The sequence below is a fragment of the Xenopus tropicalis genome, chromosome 8 (genome assembly GCF_000004195.4).
Source record: "Xenopus tropicalis strain Nigerian chromosome 8, UCB_Xtro_10.0, whole genome shotgun sequence".
NCBI lineage: Eukaryota > Metazoa > Chordata > Amphibia > Anura > Pipidae > Xenopus > Xenopus tropicalis.
In genome coordinates this window covers 19,130,501-19,154,115 of record NC_030684.2, presented here as the reverse complement: position 1 = coordinate 19,154,115, position 23,615 = coordinate 19,130,501, and the positions used below count along the sequence as shown (strand labels likewise).

At 43.7% G+C, this 23,615-nt stretch overlaps 1 long non-coding RNA gene across 1 annotated transcript; it reads right to left on the bottom strand.

The window, feature by feature from the left end:
• Positions 1 to 189: 189 nt before the first annotated feature.
• Positions 190 to 23,615, bottom strand: LOC108644879. Its single transcript, XR_004219704.1, has 4 exons — positions 23,577 to 23,615; positions 7,794 to 7,868; positions 637 to 690; positions 190 to 218 (listed from the first exon to the last, which is right to left on the bottom strand). It is a non-coding gene; the product is annotated as an uncharacterized LOC108644879 (long non-coding RNA).

Below are 23,615 nucleotides of genomic sequence, written 5' to 3'. Positions count from 1 at the left end.
TGCTACCGAGCTTAGTACTGGTGCTACTCTAGAAGACCTCATTGGCACCAGAAAGACCTTAGGAGAAAGGTGGATCTCCTATATCTGCAAGCATGTTATACAGGTAGGTCACATGCTAAACTCCTTGGTGCTATTCTGCATATTTATAGTTGATCAAAGAGAAGAAAAATATTGATATACTTACTTTTGCTTTCTTGATTTCTCAGGGCCTTTGCCACCTGCAAAAAAAGAACATCATCCATCATGACATTAGGCCCGGAAACATCTTAATCACCTCATTCGGAGAGGTGAAGATCGGTAAGTGACACTCTGAACACAAGGATATTTTTTTCTCCATGGTGTTTATTGGTGGCTAGCATTTCTAAATGAACATTAAAATTCCTGCTTTTCTCATACAATTTCAGGCGAATTTGGCTTTGCCACCTTTGGAGAAAGGAGCAGCAGTACTTCAGGGAGTATAACATACTCGGCTCCAGAAGTACTGGCTAATTTTGGCAACGCAAAGCTCGAGTACGACCATAAGGTATTGTGATGTCTTCCCTCTATTTTTAGTTTAGAGTTAATGTCTCCTTTATATAAAATGTAAGTTGCTTACACGAGGTGACCGGCATGGAATCTTCCACTCGCTTTACTTACCCCTCTCAGAACAGAGAATTCAGAGCTGTAATGTGGTTTCTGTGATATAAGAATCTGAAATGAGAAAGTGAAATACATTTTAAGTGCAGGACACAAGAATATTAGAAACCAACTTCATTTGACTTCTTATACTTTATGGCACAGGCTAAGTCGCCGGCCAAGTTTTTTTATTAAGATACTGTACGGTCACAGCGCAGTCGGGCGATTGGTGCTGCACAGTCAGGCAGAGTAACCAGAGGCCACATACAACAGCCAGAAGGGCTGTAATCGGCCCACGGGCCTTGTGTTTGACACATGTGCTTTATGGGGAGGTCACATTCCGTGTAAAACACAAGACTCTCAGTTTGGAGTCATTTTCTAGACATAAAAGTCACAGCACTTTACTACTTGGCTTCTAATGGATTTGTTATTGTGCATCCTAAATAGAATCACTATCAGGGTGTGGATGGATAGGTATCACAAGTATCTCAATCATCTGCAACTGGAATTATTTTCATGTACTCTGTGTATTTTCTTCTCTAATAACTGTCTTTTCCCCATATTTTAATATCCAGGCTGACATCTGGTCACTCGGCATTGCAGCCATTGAAATGGCGGAAGGACATGTCCGTAAGTAAACCCTAGTGTGTGTGTATGTATGTATAAAACTAATTCATTTTTTGTAAACATCATCAGCTGAGGAAACAACACGTACACAACTGAGTTAGAGAATTTACAGGATTCGAAAAAGCTGAAAAATTTGAATTTAAGTAAATCACCCCAATTGTTGTATTCATCAGTCATCATATTTTTGTGTTGTATCTTTACATCCTAGCATTCAGCAAACTTCCGCAAGAAAAGCTGATCAAGCAGATAACATGCGGGGCAGTCCCATCATTACCATCGTGGGGCAAATGGTGAGTCGCTTTAACTAATATAGGAAAAGACAGTGGAAGGAGGGGGGGGAATGAAAACACACAAGAGGTGGAGAGGGTAGGGAAATGGAATAGGCAGTTAGGGGGAGAGCGGGAACATGGAAAGGGTGTAATGAGGTGTGTGAATGAGAAAGAGAAAGGTGGGCAAATAGGAAAGGTAGAAGTTATGGTGACATTGGGATATGAGGTAAAGTAAGGATGGGGAAGGGATAAATGGGAAAGAAGTGAGGGCAGGTAAATGCTGTAAGATGCAATAGACAGTCACTATTTATTGGGCTGGTGGGGGGCTGTTTGGGCCTCTATGTACTTGAAATGAAAGGGCCTATTTAGTGTCCCAGTTCGGGCTGAAAAAAGGGTGAAGGTGATGTGTAACACGTGTAGCTCTTGAAGGCGCAAATGCAGACTTTGGTGCTGAGCTTGAGATCTTGGGGCTGATATCTGGCAGCCAATACAAGCCAGGCTAAGATGTTGGCCAAACCAGAGAGACAGTATTTTGGTCACAGGGAAATGTTCCCTAATAATTCAAGGCAGAGCACTTAAACCTTTAGAAAGGAATGAGCTCACCCCCCTATTGCTGTCTTGAACAGTCCCTATCTGCCTGTGTTGTGATTGGGCAGTGAGGCACTTTAAACAGAGGATAATGGGGTATACAGGGAACTTGGCTGTCCTGATTCTATTAACAGTCTGTTAAACAAGTGAACTCTGGGAAATGAGACATTATGTAACATGAACAATTATAATATATAATATAATTTTGCCACCCTTTCTTTTTTCCAGGAGCGACGAGTTCCATTACTTCATTTCCGAGTGCCTGCAGAGAGACACATCAAGAAGACCATCTGCAAGGCAACTTCTCTCACACCCTTTCATTGGAGAGATCTGGGGTGAAAGGGGTGTGCAGAGAAATATTGCACAACACCTGCATAGAGGTAAGGGGACCTGCTCATTCTCATATATTCACATGATGCTCAGACTATAACCATTTACTGCTCCCATTCATACAATATTCTCTTGCTTTCCTACATACAAAATCCTTTGATAACTAAAGCCGCCAATAATAAAGGCTTGGATTGTATTAGGGCAGGGGTCAAAAAACTGGGCTAAATATACGGGAAAGATAAACAAGCTGAGATGGGAAAACATGTTATTATTACATAGTTGTAGTTAACCTTTAAATTAGCAGCAAAGGGACCGTGATGTAGAACACCCAATAACAAAAACTATAAATGCAAATAGTAACAACAAACAAATGTCAGAATTATTATATACTCACCAACAACATGAATAACTCTGAACAATCTCTCCTTAGGAATGAAGCACTAAAACAACAGAAGGCGGCAGCCATCGGGGGAGGGACGGGGGCATAAATAAGGGGGCCTATTTGTCATACTCGGGCCCCCCACATAACATCTTGGTCCCGATGGCAGCCCTCTATGTTGTCTTCATCATGGAAAACTGAGAAATCGGAGCCAATCAGCAGGAAGCTTCCTGATAGTCTTACAAACTGCGCATGTACACCGGTCTTGGTCTTGGTGCAGGAGGGTGGCATTATGGGTATTTTCTTTACAGAGCTCATGGTTACTGACCATAGCAACCAGTAAGCAAACAAGGTGCTTAATTTGACAACCTGATAGAACCCATAGAATGTCCAGCCCATTGAAAAATTGGTTTATCAATCAATTATAGGAAAGATGCATCCTAAATTGTAACTTGCACTTAATATTTTTCTGAAAATGGGGCAATAAAGACCAAAAATAAAAATAGACACTGCATTCCCTTTACTCCATCCATCAGTCTGCAGAAGCCGGGGTCTGCAGGCTGCCTGGGTTTAATGGAATGGAAGGGAATGCAGCATTCACCTAGCAGCTTACACTTACCGCATTTTCACCAGCACTACCGTGTCATTCACCCCAATGTGGCACCATAAACAGGAGCACCTTTAGCTGTTCGGTAGACACCGCATTCCCTTTCACTCCATCCCTCAAACTGCAGAAGCCGGGATCTGCAGGCTGCCTGGGGCCCAATGGAATGGAATGCAGCATTCACCTAGCAGCTAGCATGGTGTTCATGCATATGTTGCCACATTGCTTACTGACTTAACATTAACTTAACATTGACTTAACTTAAACCAGCTCCCCAAGGGACTGTCGGGGAATGGAGTGCAACCTGTGCTGAAAGCCTCCTGACTGGAGAAATCCCACGCATAAGTATTTTCTGACTTACAAACTGAACAGGACAGGCTTCTCTGACTTTTTCTTCCTCTGACCTACCTACACACATATCAGCACACTGGCACAGATACACATTTAGATAATAAGACAAACACTTTCATCCCACTGACATGACTGTCTTTCCTCCCCCCCACCAAAAAATGCCCTTATGACATACCCACACATGCACCCCTCTACATATTTACACACACACACGTGAGTCACAGCTGACAGCAGGGGCAAGCAGTACCATACTGGGGAGTGGATCATCAGGGGATACAGCTGAATATCCCTGCAGCGGGGACAGAGACAGTACAGGGAAGTGGCCGACACCAACCTCAGGACACAGAGCAGCACATCATGATCCATATTTCATCTGGTTATTTATGTGTATTTCTACTGAATATTTCTCCATCTGTCGCTCTGTCACTCATGTCACTTAAAAAGGAATATGGCTAAATACACACAAGCACCTTTATGCCACTGAATGGACCCTGCAATCCTTTTCACCCCGTCCCTCAGACTGCAAAAGCCGGGGTTTGCAGACTGCCTGGGGTTGGAATGGAATGCAGCATTCACCTGTGGTTTTAATGGCTGCCATATTCCCATCTGTTTCCCTTCCTCTTAACACAGATCCACCAGTGGTGCCTCTTCATTCACCCACAATGTGGCTTTATACACAGAAGCACCCTTACGCTACTTGGTATACGGTGCTTTTCTTTCCACTCCATCCCACAGACTGCAGAAGCCGGGGTCTGCGGGCTGCCAGGGGTCCAATGGAATGGAAGGGAATGCATCATTCACCTAGCAGCTAATGGCGCTCATGTGTATCCTGCCATATTGCTTTCTTTTTCTCTCAACCCGCTTGCCCTGATTCAATATGGCGCATTGATCCTGGGAGCATATCCGACTGCCGTTAAGGAGTCAGGAAGGAATTTTCCCTCATGAAGCAGATTGGCCCTTAGCTTCTGATAGGGTTTTGCCTTCCTCAGGACCAAAAAGCCCAATTTTTATTACCAATAAAGCTGTGACTTACACAGATTAAACACAAAACTGTTGTGTGTGTCTTTATTCTGGATATTGGGGAGCTGGGGGTAAATTATTTGGTAGGGGTAACATACACAGGAATAGAGATGGTGAAAATAAATTAAATGAAGAAATACAGAAAAGTTACAAAACAAATCCACATGATCAAAGCTCTAGCAGTGTCAAAGCCGAGAATAACAGGACAATTCCATGATGCTCCACTCACATCTTGGTCTAGTTTAACCTACAAGTCAAAGTTCTGTGCACATTCAGGCTCTGGAGAAATCTAGTTCACCCTAAAAAGTAATTGGCCAGATCCTCTGCATACACTGGGGCATATGATTGGGAGACTTCAGCCTGGAAGTGTGCAATGGCGTACTGGCCAACAGCTAGCAAGTTAATGGGAATCTCAGATGAAGAGGGAAATAAGGAGGACAGGGGTCTAGCACAAAAGAAGGGTAGGGTTAAGTGAATAAACAGAAACAGGAAGGTAAAAGTGTGGAAAGCATGACTACGGTTTGGGCTTGATGGGAAAAGGTGAAATTAAAAGCAGTTTGTGAAGAAAGAAGTGGAAAAAATGAAGACGAATTGGTTAAATCTCCCCTGAATGCCTTCCCACCAGCAATAAAGTAAATCGCTAGTGGGAAGGCATATGTGGCGCTTCGTTAACACTGCCAGTCGATGTTCGGCCACTGAACAGATTGATCTCCAATGTGCAAAGGTTCATCAAAATACACGGCACTTAGAGACCCCAAAATACACCTTGTGCATACTAATTGTATGGCTTAGATTTACCTAATTCATAACCACATGAGCATGTGTTGAAAAACATATACAGGTATGGGATCCCTTATCCGGAAACCCATTATCAAGAAAGCTCTGAATTACGGAAAGCCATTTAAATCAAATACAGGTATAGGACCCATTATCCAGAATGCTCGGGGTATTCTGGATAGGGGGGCATTCCGTAATTTGGATCTCCATAGCTTAAGTCTTAAGTACTAAAGAATCAATAAAACAGTAATTAAACCCTATGGGATTGTTTTGCATCAAATAAGGATTAATTATATCTTAGGGATGAGTTACAAGGTACTGTTTTATTACTACAGAGGAAAAAGGAAATCAGTTTTAAAATTCTGAATTATTTCATTAAAATGGAGTCTATGGGAGATGGGCATTCCATAATTCGGAGCTTTCTGGATAACGGGATTCCAGATAAGGGATCCCATACCTGTACTTCAGAATTTTAAAACTGATTTCCTTTTTCTCTGTAGTAATAAAACAATACCTTGTAACTGATCCCAACTAAAATATAAATAATCTTATTGGATGTAAATCAATCCTATTGGGTTTAATTAATGTTTTATTGATTTTTTAGTAGACTTAAAGTATGGAGATCCAAATTAGTAAAAGACCCCTTATCCGGAATACCCTTGGTCCCAAGGGTGCACATTTAGTTTTTGGAATGTACACATTCAGGCAAACCTAAAATGGGTAATATTTATTTTTACCCCAAACTACCAAGCGACAAAGCTTTTCTTAAAGTTAGTTGTTTTCATGACATTTCTGAAAATTGCCTAAAATGTTGCAATTTGCCTCATTTATCTTGCACAATTTCTTACATGCATTCAGTGTTGGACTGGATCAGCGGGACACCGGAAAACACATGGTGGACCCGGGCCCTGCCAACCCAGTCCTGCTCCCAGGGCCGCGGTGCAGTTGGGGGCAATCCCGGGTCTGGTGACTGTTTAGGTGTTAGGGGGGCCCGGGCGCCCTGCACTTACTGGATTAGCTGGGCCTCCCTGCTGTCAGTGAGCTGCACACCTCAGAAGGGGGAGCAGGAGCTCCGGTGCCTGCATGTCCTGTACTCTACACAGCTTTCCGTACTATGTAGGGGAAAGTAAAAGCCACACAGGGATTGGATGGGCTGGAGGAGAAGTTCAAACTTAACCCATCCAATCACTCCTTGGCTCTACTGGACTTTTCCCTACACAGTATGGAAAGCTGTGTAGAGTACAGAATATGCAGGCACCGGAGCTCCTGTCCTCCCATCAAAAGTATTACAAAATGTAAGAGCGCACACCTTCTCTTGTAATAAATAATGGAGGTGCAAAGACATTGGAGAAAACCCATTTAGTAACTTCAAAAATAATCAAAAGGGCAAAAAGTATCTGCACACTCAGAAAAAGTAAATGCCAAAAGAAAAATGTATTAAATACAAAATCACATCATGAGAAATATAGCCCAACGCGTTTCAACCCAGTAAAGGGTCTTCATCAGGGAAAAAAATGATTAGGGGCAGAAAGAAATCATACTCACAACAGAATATATACCCTTGCCTCTTTACCCAGGACATTGTGCTATTTAGCATGCTGCAGAAAACCGTCTCATGTACTTCCGCAAAAAGTCTGCAGCTCACTAACAGCGGGGGGGGGGGGAGAGTAAGTGTAGCAATTTGTTACAATTTGCCACATTTATCTTGCACAAGTTTTTACAAAGGCAAATCTCCCAAAATATGAATGCCAAAGGTCTACTGAACAGTTTGATGGGCAATATGCATAGATTTACCAACGTATGTGTTATGTACGGACCCCAAATGAATGAATTTTTTAACCTGCAAACTCAGATTTTGCAAACAGAGTCCCCTGACAAGTTATTATGTTCAGTAAGACCCCCTAACTGTAAAGAGATCCAGAAAACCATATATTATTAGGGAGTACACATTCTGATGAATTCAAAATAAGACTTCTTTCGACACCAAACTACAAAATTGCAAAGTTATGCTAAAAAAAACTAACAACAATGCAAGCATAAAACTGTGATAAAATCACAAAAATCAAATACAATCAGGCAAATCAATGAAATAACAAAATAACTGATTTTTCAGTGTGATTAGTGGTCAGAATAGAAAGCAAATAAAAAGCTAACTTTGGTAAAATGTGTATTGTGTGTAAATGCATGAATGTGTGTGAAAATGTGTGTATATGTGAAAAGAAGGGCCACTTACTATTTCTGCGCACAGGAGGGTCCTTTCCAGCAATGAGGGTCCCAGGACTGCAGGCAGGAAGTGCTTGGGCCGGCTCTGGGGGACGAGAAAGGGAAGCATTAACAGCAGACACTGCGGGTGATTAACCTGACAGCCCCCTTGGTTAGAGGGTTAGGGGGTTAGGGGGGCACCGGACTCTCTGCAGCAGCAGCAAAAGCCGCCAGTGCAGAGAAAGAACCCTTTACTGCTAAGCATACATGTACAGGTATGAAATCCCTTATCCGGAAATCCATTATCAAGAAAGCCTGAATTACAGAAATCCTGTCTCCCATAGACTCCATTTTAATCAATAATTATGAATTTTTAAAACTGATTTCCTTTTTCTCTGTAATAATAAAACAGTAACTTGTAATTGATCCCAACCAAGATATAATGATTCCTTATTGGATGCAAAACAATCCTATTGGGTTTAATTCATGTTTTATTGATTTTTTAGTGGACTTAAGGTATGGAGATCCAAATTACGGAAAGACCCCTTATCCGGAATACCCTTGGTCCCGTGCATTCTGTATAACGCATCCTATACATGTACTATAATATGTGCTTGGCAGATAAAACCTTTTCCGGCAAGTATGTATCACATTGGTCCTTGGCAGGAAAAGGGTCAAAGGTGGAATCTTGTGGAAAAAAGTAACAACATTAAACAAAGTGGCTGGCCGGCCTACTAATTACAGCACATAATACGTAAATTATAACATTTCATTAAAATAACATCACTCCATTTAACCCCCCAGCAGTTTATATAGAAACCAAGTTCATAAGAGCAGTGCCCCAAACTGTAGCCGGATTGGCAAAAAGGTTTTTAGATACTGTAGTATATAGTGAGCAGCGCCAATCCCACTCAGCGAGGGCTAACCTGTACAGACTCTATATAATCATTCCATCTCCTTATTTTATGGGCAGAGCAGGGTGATACTTAGTTTCCCAATCACAACAGGACCAATTTCAGGGATATTTAACAACCGGGCTCAGTTCTTTTCCCTCAGTAATGTAAGCACTTAAAGGGGTAGTTCAACTTTGAATTAACTTTTATTCTGATGTAGACATTGATACTCTGAGGCAATTTGCAATTTTTCTTCAATAGCTCTCTAGTTTGGAATTTCAGTAGCTATCTGGTTGCTAGGGTCCTGTTTACCTTAGCAACTATGCAGTGGGTCAAATGAAAGACTGAAATATAAATAGGAGAGAGGCTGAATAGTAAAATAATAAAATAAAACAATATTAATATATTTGTAAACACACAGAGTAAAAGTATTCGGCTGTCGGGGTCAGTGACCCCCATTTGAAAGCTGGAAAGATGTAGAAGTGGAAGGCAAATAGTGTGAAAAATCTAAAAAATAATTAATGAAGACCAAGGGCAAAGTTGCTTAAATAGGACATTCTTCTATAAGATACTAAAAGTTAATGTAAAAGTGACCCACCCCGTTAACTATCAGGAGTTATCAGCCTTCTCACAACACTGCAGGGCACAGATAACACCCTCAGTAACACATGTAATAAGGGACCAAATCTTATACAATCTCCCAGTATCAGGGTTCCTAAAATCCTTACATCTCATCATATCGTTACATGCTGTACAGTTCCTGCAGGACTGAGAACCATGCACCTTAGGAGTATGTGCAGTAAGATAGTTGGAGCCAACGAAAAAACTACGTCTATCTCATAACTGGGGGCAGGACAGACTGCCATAGATACCTGCGTACTCACTACTGTTCAGAACCCCATCATCGCTTGTTTATACAAGATATTCTTATATGTCAATCATGTTGAGAATATGGGCAAGGGTTAAATACAAAACACACAAAAGCTTTGCACCAACACAAATATATTTCCAATAAAAGGCAATCTTTATTAATATCAACCACAGGATATATGGAACAGACTGCATTAAAAACAAAAAATACACCTGATCCCTCCCCCAAACCAAGTAAATATCAGGGCATATATACGCACCCTCAATCAAGATCACAGCTATGAACATGCCGTTACACACGGTTGCAATATTGCAATAATCAAATAAATAAAAGCCACATGCCCCCACCACTCATCTTATAAACCTCCCTATAACTGAATCAAACATAACATGAAAAATACCCAGTGCCACAGTAAGTGGGGGCACAATTATCTCAGTACAATAGCTCAGAGGCAGGTGTAACATAACTGGGGGAAGGTGCCGCTCACTCCATACATATCGCTGCCCGCGCAGCTTCGTCAGGAGTAGCAAGCGCCACACTGAACCGACTATAAGTAGTAAATGTGAGGGGAGTGTAACCCACGGGTTAGCAAAGTGTGCCCCTTTGGAGTATCCATGTCAGCAGCGCACACATTCTATCTGTGCATGTACGTCCTGCGCGAGAATATTCTGTGCATGTACGTCCTGCGCGAGAATATTCTCTGCATGTACGTCCTGCCAGGGAATATTCTGTGCATGTACGTCCTGCCAGGGAATATTCTGTGCATGTACGTCCTGCCAGGGAATATTCTGTGCATGTACGTCCTGCCAGGGAATATTCTGTGCATGTACGTCCTTCCAGGGAATATTCTGCACATGTACATCCTTCCAGGGAATATTCTGTGCATGTACGTCCTTCCAGGGAACATTCTATGCATGTACGTCCTGCCAGGGAATATTCTGTGCATGTACGTCCTGCCCGGGAATATTCTGTTCATGTACGTCCTGCGCGGGAATATTCTGTTAATGTACGTCCTGCCAGGGAATATTCTGTGCATGTACGTCCTGCCCGGGAATATTCTGTGCATGTACGCCCTGCCAGGGAAAATTCTGTGCATGTACGTCCTGCCAGGGAATATTCTGTGCATATACGTCCTGCCAGGGAATATTCTGTGCATGTACGTCCTGCCAGGGAATATTCTGTGCATGTAGGTTCCATCAAGCGCATGGTGTATATTACTGTGCAAGCTCCAGCAGGATATACAGTGTGTGTCTGTGTGTCAATTGTACCACAATATCCTATTAGGCGCATACAGGCACTGATATTCAATCATTTAAAGGTCAACTTCCCCCTTAATAACAGTGGAACAAATCTACAAGCGAAAACAAGAATGCCGCAGGGGTCATTTATAAGCGGAAGTGCAGCATACAAAGTGCCATTTTAGGCCATTTAACGTAACCATGTTGTATTTTAGCTCAAACACAGCATTTTTACCCCCCTACAATTCCACATGAGCCGGAGACACAACTGCGGCCCAATGGCGCCACCATCTGGAGAAAGCAGGTATGCGCTCAAACTGAGGTGCAAGTCCCGCTAATGTGCCGGGCTAAAGGGAAGTGCTGTGCCCCTACAGGGTACGGTACCACTGGAACCAGGAGCCAATACTTATAGCTGATAGGAACGTGTCACTATTACTTTTATCAGTGTGAATCCCCTAAATATGAATGCCAGGGCGCTACTGGGCAGTTTGGTGCCGGTATGTACAGCATTATATAAGGGTCCGGCCTACAGAGACTCCATCACAATAGCGCATACAATTTATCCCATAGGTCACTTTACCTACTGCAAAATCAATGCACTTACTGCATTTTATGTAGAGTAAAGTTACAAAAAAATCCCCAAATTTACCCAAGAAAGCCATGTATTTTTGGACAGTACACCTTAGGGTGAATCTGAACGGGGTAACCATGTCTCTCTACTCCAAACTACTAAGTTGCAAAACTTTTTATAAATTAGCGTTTTGAAGCAGCACCTAAACATCACGTTACAGCTTACATTTTACATCATTTCTCCTTAAAAATGAATGGCAGCGCCACGGGGCCCCCGAACAGTTTAATGCCTAATGTGCTTAGGATTACAACTATACTCACTATCCCACAGTTACACTCTGTACCCCTGATACCATCTTGCCTTACTATACTCACTATCCCACAGTTACACTCTGTACCCCTGATACCATCTTGCCTTACTATACTCACTATCCCACACTTACACTCTGTACCCCTGATACCATCTTGCCTTACTATACTCACTATCCCACACTTACACTCTGTACCCCTGATACCATCTTGCCTTACTATACTCACTATCCCACAATTACACTCTGTACCCCTGATACCATCTTGCCTTACTATACTCACTATCCCACACTTACACTCTGTACCCCTGATACCATCTTGCCTTACTATACTCACTATCCCACACTTACACTCTGTACCCCTGATACCATCTTGCCTTACTATACTCACTATCCCACAATTACACTCTGTACCCCTGATACCATCTTGCCTTACTATACTCACTATCCCACACTTACACTCTGTACCCCTGATACCATCTTGCCTTACTATACTCACTATCCCACAATTACACTCTGTACCCCTGATACCATCTTGCCTTACTATACTCACTATCCCACAGTTACACTCTGTACCCCTGTAAGGGGAAGTTTAAAAGAAAAGATTTAAAAATGCTCAGTGGGGGGTGGGCTCCTATGCCTCATTCTGCTAAAGGTGACTGACCAATTGTGTAACGGAGAAATTAACACTGCTGGGGGCTGATAAAAATGGGTAGGTAAGGTAAAGGTAGGGTGAGGTAAAACTCAGTGGTGTTGCTGACAGAGGGCGTTAGTTGAAAAATGAATAGGTTAAAATCTGTGCAAGGTACTTAAACTTAATTTCAACTGTAAATGGAAAAAAGACCATATAAGATATCTGGGAATACACCTCACACCCAACTATGCTTCTCTATATAAGGAAAACTATGCTCCCCTCATAACCAAGACACTCAAAGATCTTAATACATGGGACCCCTATACATTATCATGGCTAGGAAGAATCGCTACAGTGAAGATGGTCACCCTACCGAGGCTTCTTTACTACTTTGAGACACTACCGGTGCAAGTTCCTCTCCCCACACTCAAAATGATACAAAAAAGAATAACAACATTTATTTGGTGCTCTAAGAAACACAGAATCTCCCACAAAATCCTAAGCACCCCCATCCCGCATGGGGGTCTAGGAGCCCCTGACATACACAAATATTATCTGGCATCCCATTTACGACAAGCTGCAGCATGGTCGGACAGGGTACACTGTGGGAAGTGAGTGACCGTAGAAAACGATAATGTACAGCCATATGCTATCTCCTCACTACTATGGAACATAACTATACCCCCAGACATCAATGGAAAGCTCCTAAATTCCATAAAATGGACTCTTTCCATATGGAAACAGACAAAAGCCCCCCACAACTTTATACAGAAGCCATATAGGCTTACCCAGTGTTTTTCAACCTTTTTTGGGCAAAGGCACACTTGTTTCATGAAAAAAATCACGAGGCACACCACCATTAGAAAATGTTAAAAAATTTAACTCTGTGCCCAGCAGCAGTGCCCCCCTAGTACATTGGTGCCAAGAGCAGTGCCCCCTAGTACATTGGTGCCAAGAGCAGTGCCCCCTAGTACATTGGTGCCAAGAGCAGTGCCCCCCTAGTACATTGGTGCCCAGCAGCAGTGCCCCCCTAGTACATTGGTGCCAAGAGCAGTGCCCCCCTAGTACATTGGTGCCCTGCCTACGGCACACCAGGCAACATCTCGCGGCACACTAGCGTGCCGCGGAACAGTGGTTGAAAAACGCTGGGCTAACCTGTCCTGTACGGCCAGTCTGGTTTAAATAAATATATTGTTTCAATGCGTTGGATAGTTTTATTATAAACACGACACATCATCATATCAGTCATTTAGTATTTATACATTGTTTCATATATTTCTGCCACCAGCAATGATTCACAATGATTCGCAACTTTTTTCAGATAACACACAAGTTAGTAATAACATATTAAGAGAAAAGGGCCGTTAAATGAATGTATTGAATGAATGAATGAATGAATATTGAATGTATTGTATGAATGTACCGTGAGTGCAATAATATATATTATATATCTACAAGTTGCATAGCAATAGCTATCAAAATGTAGCCAAATCTGAATGCAATGGGCTATAGGCAGGAGATGCAAACAGCTTATCTCTAACGTTCCTGTCTAATATCAATATTGTCTTTATTAGGTGCCTTGTCACAAAGAAATATGGATTTGATCAGATGCTCTATTTGTTGTCTCTTTATATATTTATTCTGCCACTCGCTATCACCATGTATTTAGCAGTAACATTAAAGGGAAGCCCCACTCAGAAACTCTTTTGTAGTGTTACAAAAACCCAATGGATTTAAAGTTGTCTGTAAATGTTATGACAAACAAACATTTCATGACATGTGACCAGAGATGACTTCACACACAGCAATGTGACAGTTGGTTTTGTCCGTTGGTTGACTTTGTGGCGAGAGGTAAGTCTGAATCCCCTCTGAGAGATTTTTTGCCAAATAACCCTTATTTTAGCTAAAAAAAAGATGGGAAATAGTTGGGTGATGCCCCCCTAGACTAGCGGATGTTGCTCCTCTCACAGATTTTAGTGAATTTGGAGAATTTTAGAGATGACATTAATCTTAGCGCTGGTTGGGAGACACAGACACAGGGTTTGGCAGTTTTGCAGTTCTGCAGCAAATATATATATATATTCTTTTGACTGGGGACCCCATAAACATTTGGAGGCCATACAATACATACATTTTTCCTCCCAGTATTGACAGGCTCCTTAGAGTTCTGCCCCTTTGCCCCGGGTATCTGCCCTGCTCTCATGTAGCAACCTTAACATTTAACTGAATCCATTTCAATACATTTTTCCTTGCAAAGCAAAGCAATTGGCACAGAAATGAATGGGGTTGATCTTTTCCCATCAGCCTGTACAGCCCCCTAAAAGCACTGTGACACCAGGACCCACGCTTGGTTGGCAGCGCTGTACGGAGCCCTTCTTTGCACCAAACTTTTGTATCTCTCCCAATCAAATTCTTCATTCTATTAAAGCTTCTAATAATTGGTGCTACTGGTTATTTATAGAGCAGCAAACATATTCAGTAGCGCAGTACAACTGGGAGGGATACAGAAAGGGAACCCTAGTATATACTGCTATAAATGGCAGAGAGGGTCCGGATCACAAGAGCTCACGGTCTCCTCTCTCTCCTGAAATAGAGCGATTTGAGAGACTTCCAGTGATTTGCAGCGACTCCTACCATCCTTGTGATATAGAAAAGATACAGAAGAAGACACACAAAAGTCTTTTTAAAGACTACACCTTTTCTCCACAGCAGAAGAACAAGAAGAACCTGCCGGACCCATTGTGGTTCACCTGGTAAGGAACCAGCATTTTTCCCTCTGCAATATGTATTACATAGTAGATGAGGTTAAACAAGAGGCACATCCATGGAGTTCTACCCCTAACTCTGATCTTTACTGTGTTTATTTGGGGTCTTTTAATTTGACATCTTTAGATTAACTCTAACCTTCCCAAATCTCTATTTTATATGACAGAGGCAGCAGAGATGGGCATGAGTGCCAGCAGCCGGCAGTACTACGAGTACCGCTATGGGAAGGTAAGCGCCCCTAGTGCTAATAAATACACATTGCTGTGGTATGTGGGCTAAGAAATTCTAATTATTATTACTGAGGATTAAAGAAAACCTGCTGGAGACCTTAATGTCTTCTTGTTTCCTGCATTTCTGTAGATCTCATGGTGGATCCCCCCTGATCGGGACATCTTCGAGATCAGGGATTTTGAAGATCCACGGGCGGGTCCCTATTTGGAGTGCATTAGGGAACAGATAAGAGGAGACATCAGGATGGCACTCTATGATCTGTGGATGGCCAGAGATTGTGTGAAGATCACAAAGTGGTGGCAATTTCGCCTGAAGGCCGACTTCCGAGGGGACTACAGGTACATCAAAGCCCACCTAAAGGGCCTCTACAAAGACCTAGAGGCTATCAACAAGGTCATCCTGACGCGGAACAGCGAGAGATATTAAGGTGCAGTATAGAATCCATCCGTCTTTCCCTTTCTTCTTTCTATGCTGTTTGCTGAAATGGAAATATTCCCTAAATGATGGCTATTTTGTAATGGAAAGGGGCTGATGGATTGAAATCAATTGCAATTCTCAGATTTTGTGCAATGTGTGAAGCCCATGTAAGATGCCAACGTTGTGGGGAAAAATACCCACTTGTTCAGTGTTTTAATTTTGCTTCAGCGCCCGATTTGATATTAATGTGCCCCTAAGTGTAATAGGGTTTCTCCAGGGATATCGCTTGCTAAGGTATAAATAAGTTCTTTTGTTTGATTTTTGCAGGTGGCCCTCGGAACTAAAAGGCAAAAGGTAAGATCCGCCCAGATCCACCTTCTCTCCTATCAACCGCAATTCCACCAGCGGTGCCTGCACTCCCATCCTCCGTAATTCCACCAGCGGTGCCTGCACTCCCATCCACCGTAATTCCACCAGCGGTGCCTGCACTCCCATCCACCGTAATTCCACCAGCGGTGCTTCCCCTTTCATCTAAAATATGGTTCATACACAAGAGCACCTTAAGGTGCTTGGTAAAAACTGCATTCCCTTTCCATCCATCCCTCAGACTGCAGGAGCCGGGGTCTGCAGGCTGCCTGGGGCCCAATGGAATGATGTGTATGCTACCATATTCCCTTGTTTCCCTCACCCTGCTTCCCTTGATTATGGCAAGCAGGGTGAAGGCATTGATTCTGGGAGCAAATCCGATTGCCGTTAAGGAGTCAGGAAGGAATTTTTCCCTCTAATGAAGCAGATTGGCTCAAAGCTTCTCAGAGGTTTTTTTTGCCTTCCTCAGAATCAATGAAAAACACAATTTATAATTTGTATTATTAATAAAACTGTGATTTTCACAGATGAACCATCAAGCCGTGTGTGTGTCTTTATTCTGGGTATTGGGCTCATTTGGAAGGGGAAACACATAGAAGTTAATGAAGAAAGAAAGAGAAATGTACACATGTTGCTGCTTTATAAGAAACCCTGCTTTCCACTGTATGTGTCAGTCTGATTCCTTACACCCCCCAGCACTTCAGTACCTGTGAGTGACACACACCAGTCCTCCTGCGGGTATGGCTGCTCCACCAAGCATTCTCACACCGGGCTAACGGGCTGAGCTTCTGTTTATAATGGGCATTCTTGGCATCCTCCCATCATTCCCCATCATGGCATTCAGCCCTGAGACCAAATCACTGAAGGGTAAAATGCACAACACAATATTCATTGGGCAGATGAGAAGGTGCCTGTGGGTACAAAACCTGCTCCTGTAGGGTTACTATGCAGCCATATTCCCTGGATACACTGAATATTGCCAGGTGAGCAGTAAAGCAAAGAACCCACCCATTCCCTTATCAAAATATATGGACCCCTAGTCCTGCCGGTGCCATCTGAACCAGGTGCAACTGAATGAGGCACCGGGAAGCAGCAGCGGGCAGAACCCCTGTGGCACCGCGCCGTATACAAGAGCAGAATAAAGACCTTCCTAGCATTGCTGGATACAAACACCAGCATGGCGTAACATTAACATTTCCCTTTACCCCCTAAAGCTTTAAGCTACTGCCAGATGGGACTTATTACCCGCTGTGTGTGGCACCCAGGCCCATGCCAGCGGATTGGCTGATACTTGGCCTGCGTTTATTATACACCGGCTGAGAATCAGCCCCCCCGGCAATAGCTTCAATGAACAGCGATACAACCCAAACCCAACTCTTTCACTTTAATGTGCCAGCGTTGCCCCCCTGTCCCATCTCTGCCCCAAACTGACACACAATTCTGTTACCTTACTAACTCAGTTTTATAGAAGAGTAACACAATTACTGCTAGAAGTAAAGCTACAGAGGAGAAAGGGTTAATACTGTGCCCCGCGTGTGTATCCCAGTTTGTTACATGCTATTATTCCCATCATTTAGTTATGAAGAATAGCCCCCAGTAATGTACAGAGGGGTAACAGCCCAGAGTGGGATCCGCTCTCTGCTTGCCAATAGCGTGCCAGGAATCAGCACCACTGCCAGATATTTGCAGCAATGGAAACGATATTAAACCCCAACGCTGCTCATATTCAGACAAAATCGCCGGTGCTGCTACCTATGGGATTCCCATTACTAGCCGGGCAGAGCAGTTTATATACGGCAGTACAAGCAGACAAACAAGTGCCCGTGCCCTGGGCCGAGCATAGATGGAGCACACAACTAGCAGCTTCATTCTACTTATACTTTATTGTAGTTTGGAGCGTGTTTTGGGGAGACCTGCACCTTTTTCAAGCATCCTGGCAACACTAAAATAAAGTCTAAGCAAGCAGCATTCACCTGCTCTGTGTGTGCTCCTTCCCATTAATACTATGTACTATGTATATAAAACATTGCCTTAAGGTGGATGCAGGGTACTGGGAGTTGTAGCACCAAAGCCACTGGAGCTGCAGGACCATTCATGCGAGTTCCCCCAAGCACAGAAGGTTCCTGCACAGCAGCAGCGGAAGGTAACATAGGTTCAGCAGAACAAGATGGCGTCAGTAGGGCAAGATGTTACCCACCTGCGTACCCACCCCATGTACAGCTTTGTTTGGGTAGCGCCATTGTACCCTGTGCAGGAGCTGAACTAAGGGTTTTACTGTACTACTAATATTTCTATCCCATTCTTTTTCTCTCTTTCAAACCACTATTGGGATGCTAGGGAAAACTGGACCTAGCAACTAGCTGTCTGCTGAAATTCTCCCTAAATATGAATGGTAGCACCATGGGGCCCCCAACAGTTTGATACTAAATGTATATAGGATTACCACTATACTGTACCCCTGATACCATCTTGCCTTACTATACTCACTATCCCACAGTTACACTCTGTACCCCTGATACCATCTTGCCTTACTATACTCACTATCCCAGTTACACTCTATACCCCTGATACCATCTTGCCTTACTATACTCACTATCCCACAGTTACACTCTGTACCCCTGATACCATCTTGCCTTACTATACTCACTATCCCACAGTTACACTCTGTACCCCTGTACCATCTTGCCTTACTATACTCACTATCCCACAGTTATACTCTGTACCCCTGATACCATCTTGCCTTACTATACTCACTATCCCACAGTTACACTCTGTACCCCTGATACCATCTTGCCTTACTATACTCACTATCCCACAGTTACACTCTGTACCCCTGATACCATCTTGCCTTACTATACTCACTATCCCACAGTTACACTCTGTACCCCTGATACCATCTTGCCTTACTATACTCCCTACCCTTACTCACTCACTATCCCACAGTTACACTCTGTAACCCTGACATCATCTTGTCTTACTATATTTAAGAGGTCATATGACTTAATTGGTACCTAATGTGGTTAATATGTACCTAATGGGGCTATAAAACATACAGGGAGCCATAGATACAGAAATGAGGGCAACCAACCTACTATATACTGTAAGTATCTACTGTACTGTAATGATTGGAAGGAAGTAGAATATTGCTTTGCTCCAAAGGCCACAATGCAACAGCATGGCTAAAGCCCCTTCAGCAGCTCCGTATTATAATTATTCTTATTCTCTATTGCCGAACAGTCCCTCACTCTGCTGTGCTGTAACTATGCTAACTGTTCAGCAATAGCGACTAAGGATAATGAGAATACGCAGCTGCTGAAGCACAGATGGGTCAGTGAGCTCTAAAGAGAAATATGTGAGCCATAATGCGTCCCGCTCCCACTTTAATATGCCTTTCCCAGTGCCCCCTGTTTCTCACCCCAATGGGCTATGTGCCCAAAACCACATAGCCAGTATATATGCAGTGCCAACATCATGTATAATTCCCACAGGGCACACAGCCAGTATTTATGCAGTGCAAACATTATGTATAATGCCCACAGAGCACACAGCCAGTATATATGCAGCGCCAACATCATGTATAATGCCCACAGGACACATAGCCAGTATATATGCAGCACCAACATCATGTATAATGCCCACAGGGAACACAGCCAGTATATATGCAGTGCCAACATCATGTATAATGCCCACAGGGAACACAGCCAGAATATATGCAGCGCCAACATCATGTATAATGCCCACAGGGCACACAGCCAGTATATATGCAGCGCCAACATCATGTATAATGCCCACAGGGCACACAGCCAGTATATATGCAGTGCCAACATCATGTATAATGCCCACAGGGCACACAGCCAGTATATATTCAGCGCCAACATCATGTATAATGCACACAGGGAACAAAGCCAGTATATATGAAGAGCCAACATCATGTATAATGCCCACAGGGCACACAGTTAGTATATATGCAGTGCCAACATCATGTATAATGCCCACAGGACACACAGCTGGTATATATGCAGCGCCAACATCATGTATAATGCACACAAGGCACAAAGCCAGTATATATGCAGTGCCAACAGCATGTATAATGCCCACAGGGCACACAGCTAGTATATATGCAGTGCCAACATCATGTATAATGCCCACAGGGAACACAGCCAGTATATATGCAGTGCCAACATCATGTATAATGCCCACAGGGCACACAACCTGTATATATGCAGCGCCAACATTATGTATAATGCCCACAGGGAACACAGCCAGTATATATGCAGCGCCAACATCATGTATAATGCCCACAGGGCACACAGCCAGTATATATGCAGCGCCAACATCATGTATAATACCCACAGGGAACACAGCCAGTATATATGCAGCGCCAACATCATGTATAATGCCCACAGGGAACACAGCCAGTGTAAATATGCAGCGTCAACACCCTGTATAATGCCCACAGGGCACACAGCCAGTATATATGCAGCGCCAACATCATGTATAATGCCCACAGGGCACACAGCCAGTATATGCAGCGCCAACATCATGTATAATACCCACAGGGAACACAGCCAGTATATATGCAGCGCCAACATCATGTATAATGCCCACAGGGAACACAGCCAGAGTAAATATGCAGCGTCAACACCCTGTATAATGCCCACAGGGAACACAGCCAGTGTAAATATGCAGCGTCAACACCCTGTATAATGCCCACAGGGAACACAGCCAGTGTAAATATGCAGCGTCAACACCCTGTATAATGCCCACAGGGCACACAGCCAGTATATATGCAGCGCCAACATCATGTATAATGCCCACAGGGAACACAACCTGTATATATGCAGCGCCAACATTATGAATAATGCCCACAGGGAACACAGCCAGTGTAAATATGCAGCGTCAACACCCTGTATAATGCCCACAGGGCACACAGCCAGTATATATGCAGCACCAACATCATGTATAATGCCCACAGGGAACACAACCTGTATATATGCAGCGCCAACATCATGTAAAATGCCCACAGGGCACACAACCTGTATATATGCAGCGCCAACATTATGTATAATGCCCAAAGGGAACACAGCCAGTATATATGCAGCGCCAACATCATGTATAATGCCCACAGGGCACACAGCCAGAATATATGCAGTGCCAACATCATCTATAATGCCCACAGGGCACACAGCCAGAATATATGCAGCACCAACATCATGTATAATGCCCACAGGGCACACAGTCAGTAAATATGCAGCGCCAACATCATGTATAATGCCCACAGGGCACGCAGCCAGTATATATGCAGCGCCAACATCATGTATAATGCCCACAGGGCACACAGCCAGTATATATGCAGCACCAACATCATGTATAATGCCCACAGGGAACACAGCCAGTATATATGCAGTGCCAACATCATGTATAATGCCCACAGGGACACAGCCAGTATATATGCAGCGCCAACATCATGTATAATGCCCACAGGGCACACAGCCAGTATATATGCAGCGCCAACATCATGTATAATGCCCACAGGGAACACAGCCAGTATATATGCAAACAATATGCAGTGCTAACACCATTTATAATGCCCACAGGGCACACAGCCAGTATATATGCAGCGCCAACATCATGTATAATGCCCACAGGGCAAACAGCCAGAATATAAGCAGCGTCAACACCATGTATAATGCCCACAGGGCATACAGCCAGTATATATGCAGTGCCAACATCATGTATAATGCCCATAGGGCACACAGCCAGTATATATGCAGCGCCAACATCATGTATAATGCCCACAGGGCACACAGCCAGTATATATGCAGCACCAACATCATGTATAATGCCCACAGGGAACACAGCCAGTATATATGCAGTGCCAACATCATGTATAATGCCCACAGGGAACACAGCCAGAATATATGCAGTGCCAACATCATGTATAATGCCCACAGGGCACACAGCCAGTATATATGCAGCGCCAACATCATGTATAATGCCCACAGGGCACACAGCCAGTATATATGCAGCGCCAACATCATGTATAATGCCCACAGGGAACACAGCCAGTATATATGCAGTGCCAACATCGTGTAAATATGCAGTGCTAACACCATTTATAATGCCCACAGGGCACACAGCCAGTATATATGCAGCGCCGACATCATGTATAATGCCCACAGGGCAAACAGCCAGAATATAAGCAGCGTCAACACCATGTATAATGCCCACAGGGCATACAGCCAGTATATATGCAGTGCCAACATCATGTATAATGCCCACAGGGCACACAGCCAGTATATATGCAGTGCCAACATCATGTATAATGCCCACAGGGCACACAGCCTGTATATATGCAGCGCCAACATTATGTATATTGCCCACAGGGAACACAGCCAGTGTAAATATGCAGTGCTAACACCATGTATAATGCCCACAGGGCACAAAGCCTGTATATATGCAGTGCCAACATCATGTATAATGCCCACAGGGCACACAGCCAGTATATATGCAGTGCCAACATCATGTATAATGCCCACAGGCCACACAGCCAGAATATATGCAGCGTCAACACCATGTATAATGCCCACAGGGCACACAGCCAGTATATATGCAGTGCCAACATCATGTATAATGCCCACAGGGCACACAGCCGGTATATATGCAGCGCCAACATCATGTATAATGCCTACAGGGCACACAGTCAGTATATATGCAGTGCCAGCATCATATAATATAATAAGTATAATAATAAAGTATAATGCCCAAATAATACATTATGCCAACAGAAAGCAAAGTAAAAACACATGTACATTTCATGGCTGATGCCCTTGAATATATAGTGAAGGGAAAAGAAGAGCAAGTTGGTGGCACAGTGGCACTTTGGGGCTGGGAAAGAAGCGTGACAGAGAAAGAAGGTTACGTTTGGTGGGAGAGGTGGAAGGGAGTTATCAGAATAGCGGTCAGGGAAACAGTGAGTTTAAAGGGAGGGCACTGGAGATTTAGAGAGAAGGTGGCATCAAGGGGTTAATAGTGCCATGTCTGGGGGCAGAGGCAAAAGAGGCTTTGTAAATGTGTAGCAGGAAATGATAAACTATTAATGGGTTAGGGCACCGGCACACAGGGCGTTTTCTTACCCACGATAAACTGAGATACCGCGGGCGAAGAAACGTCCCTAGTTCCCTTCTCACAGGCAATAATGGAAATCGCCGGTGGGGAAACCTACAATGCGCTTCCGCTTTCCTAAGTTGCCTCGCGGGGAATCTTTGGGCGACTTGAGAAACCGGAAGCAGCGCGTACGTTTCCCCCCAGTGATTTACATTATTGCCAATGGGAAAGCATTTTCAGGAGAGCAGTCGCCGGCGGTAGCGCAGATTTACTGCGGGCGACTAATCTCCTAGTGTGCCATCATCCTTACCAGGGAGTTGGTAGGGGGCAGGGGCAGAGGGGGCTGAAGAGAGACAGCAGGGAGCAAACACACTGCTAAGGGTTAATATAGAGGGATTTCTCTCCATACTCACCCCCTGCAGCTCCTCTCTGATCCTCCTTCTCTCCTGCTC